This window comes from Bufo bufo, chromosome 5 (assembly GCF_905171765.1).
Source record: "Bufo bufo chromosome 5, aBufBuf1.1, whole genome shotgun sequence".
Taxonomy (NCBI): Eukaryota; Metazoa; Chordata; class Amphibia; order Anura; family Bufonidae; genus Bufo; species Bufo bufo.
In genome coordinates this window covers 59,384,934-59,407,496 of record NC_053393.1, presented here as the reverse complement: position 1 = coordinate 59,407,496, position 22,563 = coordinate 59,384,934, and positions in this window count along the sequence as shown.

The window sequence follows — 22,563 nt, the reverse complement described above, 5'->3', positions numbered from 1 at the left end:
ATACTGATAGATTACTTCCAAATGCTGACCGAGTGAGGGCGGAGGCTCAACAGACAGGATCAGTTTTTGGGGGTTAGTGTTCTGATGGTTTAGAGGAAGGGCAAAATAATCAATGATGTCAACGCAAACTTACTGCTGACACCCTCTCCACTCTGTCAGGGGGGCTCTACTTGTATAAGCGTTTAATAGAACAGGTTCTGTAGAAATTTATGTGGAATCAGCTGAGGACGGTGTAAAAGAAGTGCGCTCTTTCACGCTATAGTAGGATCTTGGGCCTCTGCAGGGTTCTTTATACCTGGTGCTAACATTGACTTTTAAGGCTGAGTTTACACTTCAGCTATTTGGTCATTTTTGGCCCCATGAAGTGTGCAGTGATTCCAAAAGCGATGCCTGTCATCTGCGTGTCGTACTGACTCACAGTATTGTTTCACTACCACAGCAGACTCCCTATGCGTGTTTCTGCAAGGCACAATGTTCTACACCACTATACAGGTCAAATCTTTTTGGAAAATTCTGTGAACCGACAGAATAGAATTTTTGAGAAATTGGCTCATCTCTAATTATTACCTTCTCCAGGAGAGGCCAACTAACAAAGATATGATGCCAAGAGCAAAATGTATAATAATCTGTGAGGTTACAAAGCAATCCACGGTAACACCTAAGTAACTAAAATACCTTTTTCACAGTTGCTAATGTCAATGTTCATGAGTCCACCATCAGAAGGACACTGAACAACAATGGTCTCTAATAAGATAATTGCTGCCTGTCTGTAGTTTGATAAAGATTACCTGGACAAGCCAGAAGGCTATTGAGACAGTGTGTTGGTTTAAATGTGAAGCTTCCAGTATAAAAACCTCACCTGTGAAGCATTCTTATGGTACTATAAAGGATTGGGCCTGTTTTCTACAGCAGGGCCAGGACAGCTCGACATTATTGATGGAACTATGAATTCTGAATTTCACCAGCAAAGTCTAAAGGAAAATGTCAGGACATCCGTCCATGAGCTGAATCTCAAGAGAATGCGGGCCATGTAACAAGACAAGTTGTTCTACCAAAGAATGGCTAAAGAAAAATAAAGTTAAGGTTTTGGAATGACCAAGTCAAAATCCTGACCTTAATCTAACAGAAATTATGTGTAAGGACCTTAAATGTGCAGTTCTTGGGAGTAAACCCACCAATGTAACACATTTGAGGCTTTTTATACTGAGGAATGGGCTAAATTTCCTCCAAGCCGATGCACTAATTAACAATTACCAGAAACATTTAGTGGTAGTTATTGCTCCACAAGGGGATCACAACTGTTACGCCAGTGGTTTGTGCCCGCTGTTGCCCTGCCATTTTGGGGGGTATATAGGTGCAGATTAACTTACACTGTGTCTGTTACAGTTCCAGTGAAATAGACATCAGTGTCCTGTGTGTCTATAAGGGATATTCTTCAAACTTCATCTTATTCTGCAGTACTGCAAAGGTTTAACCCTCCTTTGGCCCTGTGTGCAGCTGCTAGGCTGTTTCTAATATGTTAATCATCTTCTGCTATATATATGCTGTTTGTCTCATTCTCTACTTGAGCAATAGATGTATCTAGCTTGCTATTCCCTGCATACGGTGTTCTGTTTTGTTTGCCCATATACCAACCTCTGCCCGGGTCTTGACTCTGACTCTCTGCTGCCTGACCTGACCTGTGCTTGATTACCATATTTAGCCTTTGCTGAATGCCCTGACATAGTGCCTGTTTTATTAATTAGCACAAACTCTGCTCACCCTGCCTTCGGCCTGTTATTGACTATGAGTTTTGTCTGGTCCGTCGTTGTCCCACACAGGTCTCGCTGACTCCCATTGATAAACTGTCAGTCACACCAGGACCATTCCGGGATGGTAGCAATCTGGTGGCTCCCTTGCAGCAGAGTTTACATCCTTGTATAGGATAGGATAGGGTAAATCCCATGGGACTGCCAGGATAATTCCCTTAAGGTTAGCGCAAAGTCCAAATGGTTGTTGACAAGGTACAGTATTTCCATATCTACTCATTGTAAGAACATCGGATATTGAAAGAAAGGTTCCAGTACTTTTACCTTTCACAGACTTGTGATATTGGATTATTTTCCTCAATAAACAAATGACCAAATCTATTGTTTTTGAAAACTAGATATAGTTTTAGGTCAAATTTATGCAGAAATATTAGAAAATTCTGAAGGCTTCACCAACTTTAAAAACACACTGTATGACAAGTTTTTCAATTTGATCTGATGTGTAATATTCAAAGCCAGGATTTTAGTGCTTTTCTTCCCCAATAGTATTATTTAAATACTTGCAGAGAACATAATTCATTGCAATAATATTTATATGTGGTTTCTCCTCTCTAATATGGGTATAAAACATCAATGTGGCGATTAAAACTTATACCAAGCAGTTCTATAATCATAGTAAAAATGTTACTTCTATAGGGGAGGCTTGTGGGCAACCATTGTGACAAATGCAATGATCAGGAGTGGAGGAGGAGCTATTTTCTGCGGTGGATCCACTGTTATCTGCCTCCAACAGCCATTACCTATTTTTTTAATATTAATGTAACTATGATTTTATAACTACAGTATAATTTTGTTAGGGTGCATTCACATCACCGTTTAGCTATCCGTTCTTCTGATCCGTCAGAAGAAGAGATAATGAAAGAAAAAACTGGATCCTGTAAAAAAAACGGATTCTGTTGCATCAGTTATGCATAGGATTGCATAGGATCAGTTTTTTTACAGGAATCTGCAAAAAAACTTATTCTGTTGCATCAGTTGTCATCCGTTTGAGCCTCCATCTGAGATCGTTTTTTTTAGATAGAAACAAAAGTACTGCATGCAGTTTTTTCCTGTGTACAAAATGGATCTTAGCCGGAAATGGCTCAAACGGGTGACAAATGATGCAACAGGATCAGTTTTTTTATACTGGATCCAGTTTTTTTTTCTCTCTCTCTTCTTCTGATGGATCAGAACAGAAAGCTAAATGTTGATGTGAATGCACCCTCAGGGTACTTTCACACTAGCGTTATTCTTTTCTCAATACTGGAAAAGAACTGATCAGTTTGCATACGTTTTAAAGGAACTGCCTGCTGGAATTCTCTGCCGCAAGTGTGAAAGTACCCCTACTTGTAATTTTCATTCTGGTAAAAAATACAATATTCATTGAATATTTAGCCAGTAAATTATTTGCAGATGTGTTAATGGATTCTTAAAACAATGATTTAATTTACATTTTTGCCTTTAGAGCACTTTTAATTAAGTCTAATCAGAAGTCGCAGTTAAAAGTTGGCATCTCAGCACTTAACGGCATAGATATTGTTTTCATTATTGTACTGTAATTTGAACTGTCTGTGTCAAATGCTGCAAATTACAGAAATCAAATCACATAATTATAGAATCCACTACTTTGGTTTACTACAGTGGGATGCAAAAGTTTGGGCAACCTTGTTAATCGTCATGATTTTCCTGTATAAACCGTTGGTTGTTACAATAAAAAATGTAAGTTAAATATATCATATAGGAGACACACACAGTGATATTTGAGAAGTGAAATGAAGTTTATTGGATTTACAGAAAGTGTGCTATAATTGTTTAAACAAAATTAGTCAGGTGCATAAATTTGGGCACTGTTGTCATTTTATTGATTCCAAAACCTTTAGAACTAATTATTGGAACTCAAATTGGCTTGGTAAGCTCTGTGACCCCTGACCTACATACACAGGTGAATCCAATTATGAGAAAGAGTATTTAAGGGGGTCAATTGTAAGTTTCCCTCCTCTTTTAATTTTCTCTGAAGAGTAGCAACATGAGGGTCTCAAAACAACTCTCAAATGACCTGAAGACAAAGATTGTTCACCATCATGGTTTAGGGGAAGGATACAGAAAGCTGTCTCAGAGATTTCAGCTGTCTGTTTCCACAGTTAGGAACATATTGAGGAAATGGAAGACCACAGGCTCAGTTCAAGTTAAGGCTCGAAGTGGCAGACTAAGAAAAATCTCGGATAGACAGAAGCGACGAATGGTGAGAACAGTCAACCCACAGACCAGCACCAAAGACCTACAACATCATCTTGCTGCAGATGGAGTCACTGTGCATCGTTCAACCATTCGGCGCACTTTACACAAGGAGATGCTGTATACGAGAGTGATGCAGAGGAAGCCTTTTCTCCGCCCACAGCACAAAAAGTGCCGCTTGAGGTGGGCTAAAGCACATTTGGATAAGCCAGCTTCATTTTGGAATAAGGTGCTGTGGACTGATGAAACTAAAATTGAGTTATTTGGCCATAACAAGGGGCGTTATGCATGGAGGAAAAAGAACTCAGCATTCCAAGAAAAACACCTGCTACCTACAGTAAAATATGGTGGTGGTTCCATCATGCTGTGGGGCTGTGGGGCCAGTGCAGGGACTGGCAATCTTGTCAAAGTTGAGGGACGCATGGATTCCACTCAGTATCAGCAGATTCTGGAGACCAATGTCCAGGAATCAGTGACAAAGCTGAAGCTGCGCCGGGGCTGGATCTTTCAACAAGACAACGACCCTAAACACTGCTCAAAATCCATTAAGGCATTTATGCAGAGGAACAAGTACAACGTTCTGGAATGGCCATCGCATAAAACTTTGTTCTAATACTATACGGAGCAGGAGCTCCGTACTGTATTAGAATGTATTGGAACCTTGGAACCGAACCCGAGTTTGGGAAATTGTGTTTTACAGTGCAAATTAATGTATGAAGTTATTGTGCGAAGTCTCGCGAGACTTTGCAAAGCAATAACTTCGGCTCATTGGAGCCAAAACATCCTAATACTGTACGGAGCTCCTGCTCCATACAGTATTAGAACAAAGTTTTATGCAAATCGACTTTGGATGTTTCATCAGAAGTCGATTCACTCATCATTAGGTGGAGTTGTTAATTTCTTAGCCTTGTTGATGCCTTTCTAAGTCTTGTAGTTGTTTTCTTCTTCTCTAGTTGCTGGAGATAACATATGTTTTGTACATTTATTTCCAGATCCAGTAAATAACTCTTGTCTTGTATTTTGTTTTATCAGTGTATCTTGAATCGGTGTATATTGGGATCTGGAGTCCTACAGACGTTCTTTGCTATGATTTGACATGTTTCTATTGTTGAGCTGGATTTGAATTTGTTTTGGCTATCTTTATGGGTTGCATTAAGAGCAGGGTCAGCTCAGTATAGCTTGTTTGTGTTCACTGTCATTCATCTACTCTCATTTATAAGCCATGCTAGATCCACTGGCCACCTCAGATAGGCTAGGCTCTACAGAAAATGCTGGGTTGATATCTACTGGCCACCTCAGATGAATAATGGTGAGCGACCCAGCTTTGTCTGTAGAGCCTATTAGTATTGATCGAGCATGCTCGGCCAAACACCAGTTCGGCTCGATCATCGCGTGTGCTCAAGTCAATTTAGCATCTATTTCTGAAAAGTATCTGCCGGGATTTGAACTCCCAACCCCTTGTACATTAGAGGCAAGGACCTCATCCACTTAGCTATAAGGCTGAATGCTAAACTGTGTCAGAAAAATCTCATAGTAGTTTCTGATGTAGTGAAAATTACTATTCAGCAGAAGACTTATTTTATATTTCTGTGCAGGTTAACATGTAGAGGTATAGTGTGGTGATTAACGTCCTTGCCTCTAATGTACAAGGGAGGGAGTTTGAATCCTTGCAGAAACATGTGTATATATATATATATATATATATACAGCAAACAAAAAATAGTAGCAGCACACGACTATATGCGCTAAGACTAAGTGAACAGGTAAATGTGTGAACAGGGTCAAATACATGACGCCATATAGTTACTGCAAAGCAGTGGAGAAGCTCTTAGCGCATATTATTGATCAAAAATATATCGGGCCCACCTACCAGACGGCAAGGTCGCTTCTCATCAGGTGGGACCTACTCTAACACGGAATGTCCAGCTCCATTGTTTCTCTGATTAAAAGCACCAAGGGGTGTTCACTTAGTCTTAGCACATATAGTGGTGTGCTGCTACTATTGTCTAGAATCAGCACATTCTAGGCACTTTAGAAACACATTGTGCACTATTTTTGTTGGGACACTATCTTTGACACGTTATTTCATTTTAGGGATCCAAACAGGAAGTTGGGTGCAATTATTAGGGCCAGCAAGGGGACATCGAGGGCTTAGCCACTGAGAAGTGGGGTCGCCCCTTTTGGGCGGGTGCTCTGCTTGCAGGCAGGGCTAGTCAAGGGACACAAAGGGACATAACACCTGACCAACCTCTGGATCCCACTTCTCTTGAAAAAGTCTGAAAACCCTATGAAGGAAATGAAATCTACACCTACTTTGCTCCAACTGGTGGTGAAAGAACTCTACTGGTTAAGACCTTGAGTAAAGAAAGGCTGAAGATAATTTATATTCCAACTACATTGTGACTTAAATCTATGTGCATAACCTATGTAGAGGAATATGAATTATATAATCAAGGCTGAATCTATTATCATAGTTATGTGGTAATAACAGTTATTTTAGAAAGTATAAATAAGAGGTATATTTTATATAAGGGGGTTTTTGTGGTAGAATTTGAGACCTCTAGTTATCTATAACAGTGATATTTTCTTTATAAGCCATGACGATCTTTAATCTCCAGTTATTGGCTCATATACAATAGCATCCATGATTATCATCATTTGGTTCCTGTTTGTGAATATATTTTAGTTGTTGTGTGAGAGTGTTGTAAGGTGCTTCATATACATTTCCTGCGACCATCTATTTGTTGTACAGTTCAGCCCTACTTTAAGTCCTGGAGGTATCTGAGTAGAGAAAGACGTTGTTAGGTTGGAAAGGTAACTTTTATCAGTGAAGTCCAGTTCTGTGGTCTTTGGAACAACCGGCCTCATTATATCAGTATGATTTGTTCCAAAACAAAGAGGGGGAGGTCAGCACATCCCAATGCGCAGGTGCACGTTGCTATGACTGAAAATACATATAGAACAACACATAATGCAACAGCACTCTACAAACCAAATAAAGTACAAAGGTATATTGTATTGCCAGTGCTATGCTAATAAATTAGAGATGCTTAGCAAATACATTTTGTACAAAATTATTTGAGCCGGTCTGCCACACACCACGGCGATCTCTATAAGACGGGTCCTAACACTAAACTCACCTGTTGGGTGCCATAGCAGCGACCATGAAATTCAGGAAGTGTAGGTCCCACATGCATGCTGGGCCCCTTTTTCTTTATATCTCTATGGTGCCAAAATGGGCTCCAATGAATCCAGGGACTACAAATACCAGCATGCATGCTGAGCAAACTATGTACTCATGCTAATTAAAATCAGCCCATGACGCAAAACAGGCCACAGGAGTGCACAACCAAATAGGAGTCAGCCACAACTCCCATACAAACTACAAAACAAAGAGGGGGGAGGTCAGCACATCCCAATGCGCAGGTGCACGTTGCTATGGCTGAAAATGAGTTTAGTGTTAGGACCCGTCTTATAGAGATTGCCTTGGCGTGCGGCAGACGGGCTCAAATAATTTTGTACAAAATGTATTTGCTAAGCATCTCTAATTTATTAGCATAGCATTGGCAATACAATATACCTTTGTACTTTATTTGGTTTGTAGTATGATTTGTTCCACCATTAGTTGAATACTGCAACATTTTAGGATTTCATGGGGTTCTCCATTTTAGGCAATGCATTTTTGTTCCTTGAATCATGCAACCCCTCCAAAAATAATGGGATGCTGATCAATGGCTGTCCTGTGTAGGAAGGCGCAAGGGTCTGTCATTGATGGAAGATATGTGTCACCCAGGTTCCTGACCTAAGTGGAATACGAACCAGTTTTCATGTGTCAGCGGCAGTTGCTGGCTATTTAGTACAGCTGTATAGCTGATCAGGGACTACTCTTAGTGGGAGTAGTCAAAGTGCTGGGTGGGTGACTACTCCCCAAGTTACAGGCCGGGTCTTGACTGGCCTATAAAAAACCCAGCCGGCAGTGTCAGCTGGGTGTGATTACCTCTCTCTCTGACAGAGGAGCTCTGGCAATCACTGGAGGCCTGAGTTTTGGAGGTCTGCTCGGTCCTGAGCAATGTCGATCGGGTGTGAACTAACACCTAGGATAACAGGTGACTGTGTTGCTGTATGAACTGTCTAGGTGTGAACGAACACCAAAACCGCAAATGGACTGTCGTACTGTTTTGTTCCCATAAGTGTGAATAAAACACTGAAGTTTTTTTGAGTTACAAACTGGTCTTTGCCTATAAACTGTGTCCGCTTGTCCTGTCTACCAGAGAGAATCCCCACAGTTGGTGGAGGATGCGTGCATCGCAGTGATGCTGGCGTGAAGACCAAAATATTTTCGTTTTTCCAGGCACGGTTGTATGTCCTACATCAAACCAGCGAGATTGCAACCTGTGTCCCTCGACAAAATGGAAGCTGTTGTGAAAGCCCTCATGGAGGCTAACCTGCAACAGCGGGAGGCCAATAAGCAGCAGCAGGAAATAAACCAACTGCTGTTACTACATGTGATGGCTTTACAAGCCGTATGAGAATCCCAGAGCGTCCATGATGCCCGGAAAGTGGTCCGTGCGGCGATCCCCAATATGACCCCCGCAGACGATGTCGATACCTATTTGGCGATCTTCAAGAAGGTAGCCGTGAGAGAGAAGCTACCCCGGGATCAATGGGCAGAGGTCGTCGCTCCGTTTCTGGCATCTGGACCCCAGCAGGTGTATTTTGACTTACTGGACTGGGGGTGAATGTATTAGTCTGGGCCCAGCAGGTGCATCAGTGGGAGTTTAACCTGGTTGAGACCGCGAGGCCAGTATTATACCCTATTACACCTGTTAAAAAAATGGCTGCAACCTGACGTGCTGAGTCCCACTGCTTTGTTGGACTGTCTGTTGGCTGATGTGTTCTGGAGGGCTTTTCCGTACCCCCTCTAGCACTGTATCGGCCAGGTGACTCCTGGTAATGCCCTTGAGATGATGGACCTGGTGGAACGCTATGAGGCTGCTAGGAATTTGAAAGGGGGTTCATTTCGGAGGGGGGCAGCCAAACCCCAGAAATCTCCATCACAGACCCAGAGACTTGTGCCAACCAAGCCTGCCCGGGGTGTACCTCCCATAGACTCAGCTCCGATAGTATGCTGGCGGTATCAGGAGCCTGGCCATGTAAGGGCCAACTGTCCCCATTGAGGCGAACCCATGGAGACTAACTATGGATACCGCAACTCATTGTATGCCAGGAAGCTGTGTGCATCATGTATCCCAGAGACTATAGACAATAACCACCTGTGCCAGGTAGAAGTGGTAGACACTCTGGCAGTGGCTTTGTTGGACTCAGGGAGTCTGGTGTCCCTGGTAAGAGCTACCCTGGTGCGGCCCGATGAGTATACTGGCCAAAAAATACGGGGTTGTGTGCATACATGGAGATTTAAAAGACTATCCCACCGCCCTAGTGTTTCTATCCATGGGAGGCGGCTGGTGCCACCACTTTACCTTATGAACTAATAATAGGGAGAGACTTTCTGGGCTTTTCGGCCCTGTGGCCGGCTATAAGAGTTGTTGATGCCCCTGAGTCAGGGGTAACTCCAGCAGAGTGGCCTGGCTCAGTCAGGAGGCCAGAACCCTGGGAAACCGAGGCCGAAGGGCCCGCGGTAGGGGTTATCGCCACTTTGGCGGGAGGGGGAGACAACCCCTCTGAGTGTGTTGGTAGGAGACATTGAGCACTTGCCGCTGGGTGCTGAATTGGCAGACCTCAATGTCTCCGGTGAAATTTTGGAACTGCACAACACCAGGACCCAACCTTATCCCGGGCCTGGGAAAATGTGGTAATAGTAAATGGTGAACCACAAAAACCTGGGGCCGAGTCGATGTTTCCCCGTTTTGTTGTTCACCAGGAAATGCTATATCGGGTAAACCAACTACAGGGTGAGCATGTTGAACAGCTGGTGGTGCCCAAGGCATATTGCAAGCTTGGATTGGAGCATGCCCACCAACATGTTCTTGGGGGTCACTTGGGATGGCAGAAAATGCAGGACCGGATGCTACAGCAGTTTTACTGGCCCAGTGTGTTCAGAGAGGTAGAAGAGTTTTGTAAATCTTGCCCAACCTGCCAGATAAATAGCCCTCAGAAACATTTCTGGAGTCCCCTGGTACCTCTCCCAATTATCGAGGTCCTGTTCAAGCGAATCGCTATGGATCTTATAGGCACAGTACCGAAGTCCGCCAGAGGGCACCAACACATCTTGGTCGTCCTCGACTACGTCACTCGGTACCCGGAGGCGGTGCCACTGTGTAATAAATCAGCCAAACTCATAGATAAGGAGTTAATGGAGATGTTTTCCCGAGTGGGACTACCTGAAGAGGTTCTGACCGACCAAGGGACCCCTTTTATGTCCAAGGTCATGAGGGAACTCTGTAAGTTGCTCCACATAAAACAGCTACGGACATCCGTGTATCATCCGCAAATGGATGGCCTGGTAGAAAGATTTAATCATAAACTAAAAAACATGTTAAAAATAGTAGTGTCTAAGGCTGGGAGGGACTGGGACCTTCTTCTGCCCTATGTCATGTTCGCAGTGAGAGAAGTGCCCTAGGCCTCTACTGGGTTCTCGGCCTTCGAACTGCTATATGGTAGACACCCTCACAATCTGTTGGACATAGCCAAAGAAGCATGGGAACAACAACCCACATAGCACAAAAGTGTTATTGAATACGTCACCCAGATGCAAGGACGGATGGAGACAGTGTTGCCTCTGGTCAGGGAGCATATGGAGGCAGCACAGCGACCCAAGAGTAGGGTCTATAATCGGCAGGCTCGGATCCGGAACTTTAATCCGGATGATCGGGTTTTGGCTCTGGTACCAACCATAGACAGTAAGTTCCTAGCTAGGTGGCAGAGGCCCTACGAGGTACTCGAGAAAGTTGGAGATGAAAATTACAAGGTACACCAGCCGGGGAGGCAAAAGCCGGAGTGAATTTACTAAAACCATGGAAAAATAGGGAGTCCTTTACTGAAGACAGCCCGTGGCCAGGTTTTCTAGGAGAAGAGATTCAGGCCTCTCGGTCTGATGCAAGAGAAGCAGTTGCCACAGTAAAAATTTCTGACAGCCTCTCCCCTAAACAGGCTCAGTAAGCCAGGAAGTTCATTAGTCGGAACACGGATGTGTTCTCGGAGCTCCCTGGACGCACTTCCATAATCCATCATGACATTGTCACTGAGCCTCAGGCCAAAGTCAGGTTAATACCATACCGGGTACCCGAGGCTCGGCAACAAGCTATCTCAGAGGAAGTGCAGCTAATGCTTAAACTAGACATCATTAAGGAGTTCAAAAGTGAATGTGACAGTCCTATAGTCTTAATACCTAAGCCGGATGGGACGTTACGGTTCTGTAACGATTTTCGCAAACTAAACAAAATCTCTAAGTTCGAAGCGTATCCCATGCCCTGGGTAGATGAGCTTATCGAGAGGTTAGGACAAGCCCGATGTTTTTCTGTTTTGGACCTCACAAAGGGCTTCTGACAGGTGCCCTTAATGGAGGCTGCCAAAGAGAAAACTGCCTTCATCACCCCTGAGGGGCTGTATCAGTATAAAGCATTACCCTTTGGTCTGCATAGTGCCCCCGCCACGTTCCAACGACTCATGGACATTGTACTTTGTCCACATCGTCGGTACACGTCGGCTTACCTGGGCGATATCGTCATCCCAGTACCCAAAGTGCAGGCTGTAGTGGACTCCCTTAGGAAGGCTGGACTGACCGCTAACCCAAAGAAATGTGCGATAGGGTTAGAGGAGACTAAGTACCTGGGTACATCATTAGATGTGGAATTAGCAAACCCTAAGTGAATAAAATAGAGGCGATTTGGAATTGGCCCCGACCTGTCACCACTAGGCAAGTAAAGTCGTTCCTGGGAATGGTGGGCTATTATATGAGGTTCGTTCCGCGCAGTTGACAGGGCTCTTGAAGGGACGGAAGTCCATGATGGTCTGTTAGAATGACCAGGCAGAAGAGGTTTTTTCCACGTTGAAGTCAGTTCTTTGCGGGTCACCGGTTTTGGTGACGTCCGACTTCCAGAGGGAGTTTATGGAGAGAGAGTGCCTGGCTATGAAATGGACACTCGAGTCTCTCCGCTATTATTTGTTGGGGAGAAAGTTCCATCTGGTGACCGACCACTCCCCACTCAAGTGGATAAGCCAGGCCAAAGAGAGGAATGCTCGGGTCACCAGATGGTTCTTGTCATTACAGAACTTCAAGTTCTCAGTAGAACACAGGACAGGCTGCTTGCAGGGAAACGCGGATGCCCTTTCCAGGGTACACTGGCAAGTGTTTACCCCCTCAGGGTTGAACAAAGAGTGGAGGTATGTAGGAAGGCACAAGGGTCCGTTGTTGATGGAAGATATGTGTCACCCAGGATCCTGGCCTCGGTGGAGTGTTCATGTTTTTCAACAGCAGTTGCTGTTTGACACCTAAATATTTAGTATAGCTGTATAGCTGATCTGGGTCGGCTCTTACTGGAAGTAGTCAAAGTGCTTGGTGGGTGACTACTCCCCACGTTCCAGGCTGGGTCTTGACTGGCCTATAAAAAACCCAGCCAGCAGTGTCAGCTGGGTGTGATTACCTCTTTCTCTGACAGAGGAGCTCTTACAATCTCTGGATTGGGATCTGAGCAGTGTGCTAGGCGGGAGGCCTGAGTTTGGGAGGTCTGCTCTGTCCTGAGCAATGCAGATCAGGTGTGAACTAACACCTAGAATAGCAGGTGACTGTGTTGCTGTATGAACTGTCTAGGTGTGAACGAACACCAAAACTGTAAATGGACTGTCGTACTGTTTTGTTCCCATAAGTGTGAATAAAACACTGAATTTTTTTTTAGTTACAAACTGGTCTTTGCCTCTATACTGCGTCCGCTTGTCCTGTCAACGAGAGCGAATCCCCACATCTGCTACATAGTGATCAAATATAATCTGTGGGAGAACTAAACTTCAAGGTTAGAATTTTCCTGCAATGCCACCTATGTAAAAATGAAGCCTTTCATTAAAATCAATGGTCTACCAATGTTTTGAATTGTCCTCCATAGAAAAAGACACTAAGCAGCTGCTTTTTACAATAGATAATAGTTGATGGTCCTGAATGGAGGACCTCAACTTTTTTCAACCAAAATTCTCTTTGAAGAGTATTTGAAACCACAGTCGGCCATTCATAGTGTACACTGTTTTAACAGCTACTGTACCACTGTTTTTACTTAGTAGTCTGTGAAATTGATTTTCTACTCGTAATTATCAGGATAGCCAAGCTACTATGTGCATACAAATATTACAGTAAATTCCTTTCATTTGACATCCCATATTCCAGCACTTTCTTTCTAGCACGAATTAAATTTAATGTAGAATTTCACATAGATCCAGTTCATATCACTCTACATTTTACCATACAGTTGGCAATATGCTGTATACTGTGCAGAATGCATAGACATTTATCGGATAGTCATATGGAGAAAGTGTTTCCTTTTGGTACATAGTAAGTCTGGCAGGTTTATATCTAGATACATTTTTTACTGTATAGAAAATCTTGGGCTGTAGAAATTGTTAAACCAACCAGAAACAACCAATAAAATGCACTTTAGATATTAGGGTATTACTTTTGTTGTAATAAAAGTAACATATGAAAGCATCCAACAATTTCTGATGCATACTGAAAATACCTGCCGATCAAGTGTGAAATACTAAAGTGCATAGAACATATTCTGCATTCTAGGCGGGTATGAATGCGAACAAGAGGTACATTTTAGCTGTCTACACTTCTTCCTTGTGGAGTTCTCTTTTCTCTACTCTAGTGTCATTCCTCCCTTTTCTGACCCCCTGTTCTGTGCTGTTCTGACTTCTGTTATGGGCGGAGGGCTTGAACTGGCCCACAAATAAAAAGCTATATATATGACGTTCTGACTACTGGGCCACTGACATCCCAAGCCTGTACAAAATGTTATCAGATTCACAAAGGTTCACTTTACATGGGCCAAAATTCATTCCCAATAATTGCCCTGTGTAAAGGTGCCACCAATCACATGAATGAACAAATACTTGTGAATCGGAAGAAAGCATGATTGAGGCAGACACCAAAATCTGGTGTTTGACTAGTAGATTGTCTTGTAGTAGGTTTTCTGTCCAGAAGTGACAATCTGTATTGGGACAAGTGATAACTGTAGGGATGGCTCATTACCATACAGCGGAGAAGAATGCTGCATGTAAATGCAATTTTCACCTCTTCTGCCAAAAAAGCAATTATCAGAAATGAAAAGTTAGTTCCTGATGATTATCTGCTTAGTTGGTCCTTGGGAAATAGGGTAAATGTGACAACATTCTTGGTACTAGTTTAGAATGTAGGCAATATTATTATTTTTTTTAAATGTAGAATTCATGTTGTAACAGAAAATACAAACTTTTACAATATTTAGTAATAAAAATGTAGGTAAAAACAAAGATGGGAATAGCTCCATGGGAATAGTGGATCTTCCATAGGCTGCAATGTTAAATTTTGACAGTCTACTGGAGGAGCGACCAGACAATTGCATGGTGAAATCCACTAGGTCAGTGGTGGGCAACCTTTTTTTTCAACTGAGCCAAATATCGCCAAAACCACGATTGAAATTTCTTTGGAGAGCCACATTTTTAAAACCTAAAATATTGCGTCAACAGTACCAGTGAGGACTATTAGGGCTCATGCACACGACCGTGTGCCCGCCGTTGCCATATTGCAGGTCTCATACGGCGGGTCCGCAATACACGGGCACTGGCCGTGTGCAGCCCGCATCAAGGACCCATTCACTTCAATGGGTCCAGGATCCGGAATATGAGTGCTACAGAGTGCTTCCGTGGAGCTTCTGGCTGTGCCTCCGCACCGCAAAAAAGTAGCGCATGCACTACTTTTTCGCGGTGCGGAGGCACAGCCAGAAGCACCACGGAAGCACACTGTAGCACTCATATCCCCGATCCTGGACCCATTGAAGTGAATGGGTCCATGATGCGGGCTGCACACGGCCAGTGCCCGTGTATTGCGGACCCGCCGTATGAGACCTGCAATATGGCAACGGCGGGCACACGGTCGTGTGCATGAGCCCTAATAGTCCTCACTGGTACACTGGCATCATGGACCCATTCACTTTAGCATGCGCTACTTTTTTGCGGTGCGGGCAGTCGGATGCGGATCGTGAACCCCATTCAAGTGAATGGGTCCGCGATCCTCATGCAGCTGCCCCATGGTCTGTGTCCGTGCATTGCGGACGGACCGCTATTTGCGGTCCAGAGCACAGGCACGGCGCCCTTACATTCGTGGGCATGAGCCCAGAGTGTGTTTTTACATACTTTTATATGTACTTTCTTTTATTTGGATCTTGATTATTATTTCATTTAATCTTTATAATTTTTTACTTTTATTAAACGCACTTATGGGGGATATCTGTGGATGACGCACTTATGGGGGATATCTGTGGATGACGCACTTATGGGGGATATCTGTGGATGACACACTTATGGGGGATATCTGTGGATGACACACTTATGGGGGATATCTGTGGATGACGCACATATGGGGGATATCTGTGGATGACGCACTTATGGGGGATATCTGTGGATGACGCACTTATGGGGGATATCTGTGGATGACGCACTTATGGGGGATATCTGTGGAGGGCGCACTTATGGGGGATATCTGTGGAGGGCGCACTTATGGGGGATATCTGTGGATGACGCACCTATGGGGGATATCTGTGGATGACGCACCTATGGGGGATATCTGTGGATGACACATATATAGCATAAGATGCTATATAAGTGCCCTCCACAGATATCCCCCATAAGTGCCCTCCACAGATATCCCCCATAAGTGCCCTCCAGTAAGTAAAGTAATGTATTAGTGGGGGGAAGGGAGGAGGCACATGAAATACATGAAGCCCACGGGGGCACTCGGGAAAGCGGCATTTGATATTTGCCATTCGGTGTTCTTGGAAAGGAGGGTGACCACTTTTTTGCGCGCAGTAATGGCGGACATATTGCTTAAGACTCATAGTCATTGGTTATTATTTTTAAACTTTTATTTTTGAAGAAAATTTTCCACAGCTCACAGAACATTTTCCACAGCTCACAGAACATTTTCCCTCAGAGCCTATGTTCATTTTTGAGGGCTATTTTCCCTCAGCACAGTTCAGTCATTAATCCCAATTCATCCCTGTTTACTAAAACTTCCCCCGACGTTAGTCTCCACACCTCCCCATTGACTGCGACCTTCATCTGTATTATAAAGTACTGTAGAGGGCCCGGCCAGAGGCTATTCAAAACTCACCGCACGTCCGCACAGTCACTGCCGCCTGCTGCTTCTGAGTGTCTGACTGGGAGGGATCCGGAGATGCACGGAAACCACGCCTCCGGGCGGCTCCTCCTCACTCTCCTCTGACACACGTGAGCTGCCTACTGCGCTGCGCCGTGCGCACTGCCCCCGGCACTGTTAGATCACATTTTGAATAGGAGGCGGTGGGGGGGCCGGGGGCCCCCCTGGCTCAGGGGCCCGGTCGCAATTGCGACCGCTGCGACCCCTGTAGCTACGCCACTGCATCTCACCCTCCGTCATGCGCCTCCTGCCCCGCCTGCCTGCTTCATTCATAAAGTGGAAGGAGCAGACAGACGGGGCAGGAGGCGCATGACGGACATTTTGCAAGCTTGAGCGGCGCGATATGGCTGCGCGGCCGCCCACCCGCCAGCCCGCACGAAAGAGCCGCATTCAAGGATAAAAAGAGCCGCATGTGGCTCGCGAGCCGCGGCTTGCCGACCACTGCACTAGGTGGACTGAAAGTAAGTGCAAAAGTAGTGAAAAAAGGTTTTTAAAAGTCTAAGAAATATATAAAAATTCTAATCATCCTCCCTTCCCCATATTAAAAATAAACAATAATGAACATCATTAGCATTGCCACGTCCAAAAATGTCCATACTATTAAAGTATAAAAATATTTGTCCCATATGACAAATTAAGGATACATGCACACGAACGTTGTTTGTTTCCGTGTCCGTTCCTTTTCTTTTGTGAATTTTTTCATTTCTATGGGTCCGCATCAGTATGTCCGCTCTGTAGCCCTGCCAAAAAAATCGAACATGTCATATTCTTGTCCGTTTTAGGCATTGTTACAATGGATCTGCAAAAAAAAAAAAAAGATGGTATACGGATGTTTTTTTTTTTTTTGCGGATCTACAATTTGTGGACCGCAAAACACATATAGTCGTGTGCATGTAGCCTAAATAAAAGAAAAAAATCACAATAGCTAATTCAGTTATTTTGTCGCTTCACCTCTCCACAAAATTGTATAAAACTTTTTTTTTTAAAAGCTGTATACACCTAAGAATGTGTATATGGAAAGTCTCTCTTTTTTAACTGCTCGTGAAATCTGCAGCTGGGAACCTATTTGTGTAGACATGCTGTAGGAACAACTTGCCAAAAGACAACAATTGATCCACAATTTGGCTGGGCACCATGTTGGTTAGAATTTGAAGGTAACATAAATGTCTCCACTATGAGCAAAGGTAAGTATTTTTTGGTTTCACTAGAGCATCAGTTAAAGCCTTACTTATCTTCTGTATGTAGGAGATAAATACATTTCCTCGGCTGATTTAAGAGAATTATTACAAATATTTGTCATTCACAAGTTACGGTCTGTCATATTTATTTTGTGTTAGAAAAATGAAAACCAAAGTGATTTTACTCCATTTTTCAAAAGAGGTTGGGATAAATAGAGATATGATGGGAACAGTCATTTGTAACCAGAACTGAGAAAAATTGGTTAAGACAGTTAATATTTTCAAGGATAAGATAACATTGAAAGCATTTTTTTTTATTGAATCCCCATGGGGGGACATCTTCTACTTTCTCTATAAAGTTATAATATAGTCTAATAAAACTCAAAAAGAAAAAGCCCTTGATTATTTATCAAACATCAGTAAATGCGAGAACCCTATGAAGAAGGCTTAAGATTCATAACCGGACATTAAAGTGCATGAGCACTTATCGAGTTTAAAGTTAAAAAATATACTTGAAAAACAATCTGTAGATGTTGCCAGAATTCTACAGCATCTCATTTATTCCCATCTCAACTCTTCATCTTCGAATTCAAGAACCCTTGGACTTACAGCTCACTCAACAAAGATAAGCCTCAATAGTATCTAAATCCAACAGCAATTTTTGAGATGTTACACTTTCTTTTCAGACCTTGATCCTTTTATTTTCATCCAGTTCAGTCATTTTTGCAGCAACGTGGATTATTAGCTCCTTTTGTCTACATCATAGACGAAAGTAACAAAGCTTTGTGAAGCACTATTTTGTCGGACTTGTTTTTATTTAAATCAATTTGGGATCAATGTATTTATTTATTTATTTATTTATTTTTGGGGGCGGGGAGAGACCAAAAAACAGGCATTTTTTATTTATTTTTTTATTATGAAGTTCAAGTTCACTGTATTGGATTAATAGTTTAATAGTTTGGACATTTTCAGACATAGAGAGACCAATTATCTTTAGGTTTTATTTTTATTTGTAAATAATAATGAAAGGGATTATTTAAAGTTTTAGTTTTTTTTTGATTTTTTTAATTTTTCACTTGAACGTGCAATCATTGGATTGCTTATATCATAGACTGTAATAATATAGTATTGCAGTCTATGCTACAATTACTGTGTAATTATTATTATTTATTATTTAAGTGTCATTCATGCCATGGCGCTGTACATATAAAAAGGGGTGTACATACATAATAAAAAACAAGTACAATAAGTATTAATAAGGCTAGTTACAAAATGGTACAGAAAGACAGAGGACCCTGCCCATGAGGGCTTACAATTTACAAATATGTTCCTATCAAGCCCTGTCTGATGCTATCTTCCATGCTCTCCAGCAGCCTATAGTTCCCTTTCCCTGTCTTTAGGTAGTAGCATCTCTCTCTTAGTATGTCTTTAAGAGGTGTAGCAACAGGGACAAGAGTGCACAACTCTGATAGGAAAAAGGACTCATCTCTCTGGTAGACAGGGCCACAGGATTGGGCATAGACTAGCACTTTTTCCCATAGTGTGCAAGCAGGGCCACCGCTGCTGGATTGCAGGGTGGTCGTAACTCCTGGACACGAGCAGTGTATAACGTTATGGAAAAATGAATCGAGAAAGCAAAGGAGGCAATATGGACAATCACAATACATTAGTAAGTGCCTTGTATTAACTTTGCCTACATGATGAATGCCATTTGCTGAAGTGAGACAACCCCTTTAAAGTTTAAAGACACCCCTCTTCCAATCCCTCACCGTACTGCCAGCGCAGATATCAAGCTAAACTATTAGGACCTTTTCCTAAAACCCAAGCACGGCTCGGACAGAACTGTTGGGGGTTAATCGAGCTATGCTTAAAATATAGGACTACATAAATTGAGCCTGATCAATGGTCAATAGTTAGTGATCTGTATTTTTGTGGTCATTTATACATATTGCCTGTTGCACTCTCTCAGTAGTAATTCATTAGTAATGTCCCCTTACTGTGTGCCTGTCTCCGCATACAGTAAATAGTATATTGACTGTCTAAAACAAATGGGAGCAATTAATTAAAGACATGATAAATTACCTGGACATTTTGATGGATTCTTCCTGCTATTTTCTGATGCAGCTGTTGTTGAGATCATAAATAATTTGTCTTCCAGAGCTATAAAATAAGAGAATGTAAAACTGTTGACCGGTTTCCCCAAAAGAAAATCAGTCTAGGATTATTTTCTTGTTGTGAATCTGACTTAATATAAGTTAGAACAAAATCAAAAGCATAAAGACATATGTACTGTATATTGTGGGTACAAGCCCCAAACCCTGTTGCCTTGGGTTTATACTGAATGAAACATTATCATAGAGTCCAATGGTAATGAAGTCTGGGTCTTATGACCACCATAATGTATGACTTCTAAATAGCGAACGTACTATGGTCTGAATGAAGCCATATTGATTAATAAATGACTATCCTTTCACGAAGTGGACTTCGATCCAAATTTCAGGGAAAATTTGATTTGTCGCAAAGCTAAATTTCCTTGATTCGTGGTAACAAATTAATTTTCCCTGAAATGGCGGTAAACAAAAAATAAAAATCGCCAGGCGATATTTCGAGCTGGATCTTTAAGCGAGATGGCCGTGGTGGCCTCTTTAAGCTCAAATGGATGATATAAGTAGGATTTAATTTAATTTAATTTTTTTAAATGAGCAACTCCTAAAATGCTTATATATCAGCGATGAATGCAGTATCTGAGGGGTTCAATGACAGGGGGGTGGGGCAATAGCCATTCCCTGTCATTGTGCCCGCTACTTACAAAAATAATGTGTTTCATGACAAAGTAATTTGTCACAAAGCAAATTTTTGGGCAAAATTCGGCAAAGCAACCGCATCAAATTTTTGAGAACTTCACTTATCTCTAGTTGTCATGTAAGCTTTGTTCTATAATTTACTGCATACGGTTTCTTAAAACAGAATTTATACATATTTTCATTAAATTGCTTTGCCTCTAAGAGCTTAGAAGGATGGAGTTAAATCCTTTGAAATGCAAATCCCATAAATTCTTACATCCTGTAATAAATCTCTAAGTGAAAAATAGTGCAAGGAGTGAGATCGCTGCTGCCGACTCTAGACATATTATGGTATGCATACAATAGGCACAGATTCTATTGTACGATTCCCTTCTGCTAGCCACTACCCAGATAAGACCTTCCATGGTGTTCATGCTCTTGATTCTTGTGGACAGGAAGGAGATTATATCATTGTTTAGCTGTGAGGAACTTTATGCAGAGGAAACATGCTGTATTGTCATTTGTAATTGTTATGTTGTCCACACTAAAGCCCCTATTAGCCTGGATGATTTTCTGACAAATTATTCATAGGAACACTCGTTCACAATAATTGGCCAGCATAATCGTGCTGTCAATCAGCTAATAAATGAGCAAACACTCGTTTGTCAGCTGATTTGCATCTTTCAACAGGATAAAAGATTCACGAATATAGGCAGCACATCTCTATTCTTTTCCTAAAATCTGTGACACGTCCATCAAAATGACTTTATCATATATTAAAAACCTATATGTGAATATTTTACAACTTTATATACTTAAAAGATGGGCGGATGGTTTTCGAAAATAATTTTTTCAGTCACTCCATATATTCTACTTCCTATTCCATGATCTCTTGCTTTTTGTTTAACCCCTTTAGGACACAGCCATATTTCACCTTAAGGACCAGGCCATTTTTTGCAAATCTGACCTGTGTCACTTTAAGTGGTGATAACTTTAAAACGCTTTTACTTATCCAGGCCATTCTGAGATAGTTTTTTCGTCACATATTGTACTTGATGACACTGGTAAAATGGAGTAAAAAAAGTTCATTTTTATTTATAAAAAAATACCAAATTTATAAAAAAAAATGAAAAAATTGCAAATTTCCAAGTTTCTCTTCTTCTATAATACATAGTAATACCTCCAAAAATAGTTATTACTTTACATTCCCCATATGTCTACTTCATGTTTGGATCATTTTGGGAATGACATTTTAATTTTTGAGGACGTTACAAGGTTTAGAAGTTTAGAAGCAAAAACCAATTTTTAGGGAACAATTCAGGTTTGAAGTCACTTTGTGAGGGTTACATAATAGAAACCACCCAAAAATGACCCCATTCTAGAAACTACACCCCTCAAGGTATTCAAAACTGATTTTACAAACGTTGTTAACCTTTTAGGTGTTCCACAAGAGTTAATGGCAAATGGAGATAAAATTTCAGAATTAAAATTTTTGGGCAAATTTTCCATTTTAATCAATTTTTTCCAGTAACAAAGCAAGGTCTGAAGTCACTTTGTGAGGGTTACATAATAGAAACCACCTAAAAATGACCCCATTCTAGAAACTACACCCCTCAAGGTATTCAAAACTGATTTTTACAAACGTTGTTAACCTTTTAGGTGTTCCACAAGAGTTAATGGCAAATGGAGATAAAATTTAAGAATTTTAATTTTTGGGCAAATTTTCCATTTTAATCAATTTTTTCCAGTAACAAAGCAAGGGTTAACAGCTAAACAAAATGCTATATTTATTGCCCCGATTCTGTAGTTTGCATAAACTCCAAATGTGGTTGTAAACTACTGAACGGGCACACGGTAGGGCATAGAGGGAAAGGTGCGCCGTATGGTTTTTGGAAGGCAGATTTTGCTGGACTGGTTTATTTACACCATGTCCCATTTGAAGCCCCCCTGATGCACCCGTAGCATAGAAACTCCAAAAAAGTGACCCCATCTAAGAAACTGCACCCCTCAAGGTTATTCAAACAGTTTTTACAAACTTTGTTAACCCTTTAGGTTTTGCACAAGAGTTATTGGCAAATGGAAATGAAATTTGCGAATTTGAATTTTTGGGCAAATTTTCCAATTTAATCAATTTTTTCCAGTAACAAAGCAAGGGTTAACAGCCAAACAAAATGCTATATTTATTGCCCAGATTCTGTAGTTTGCAGAAACACCCTATA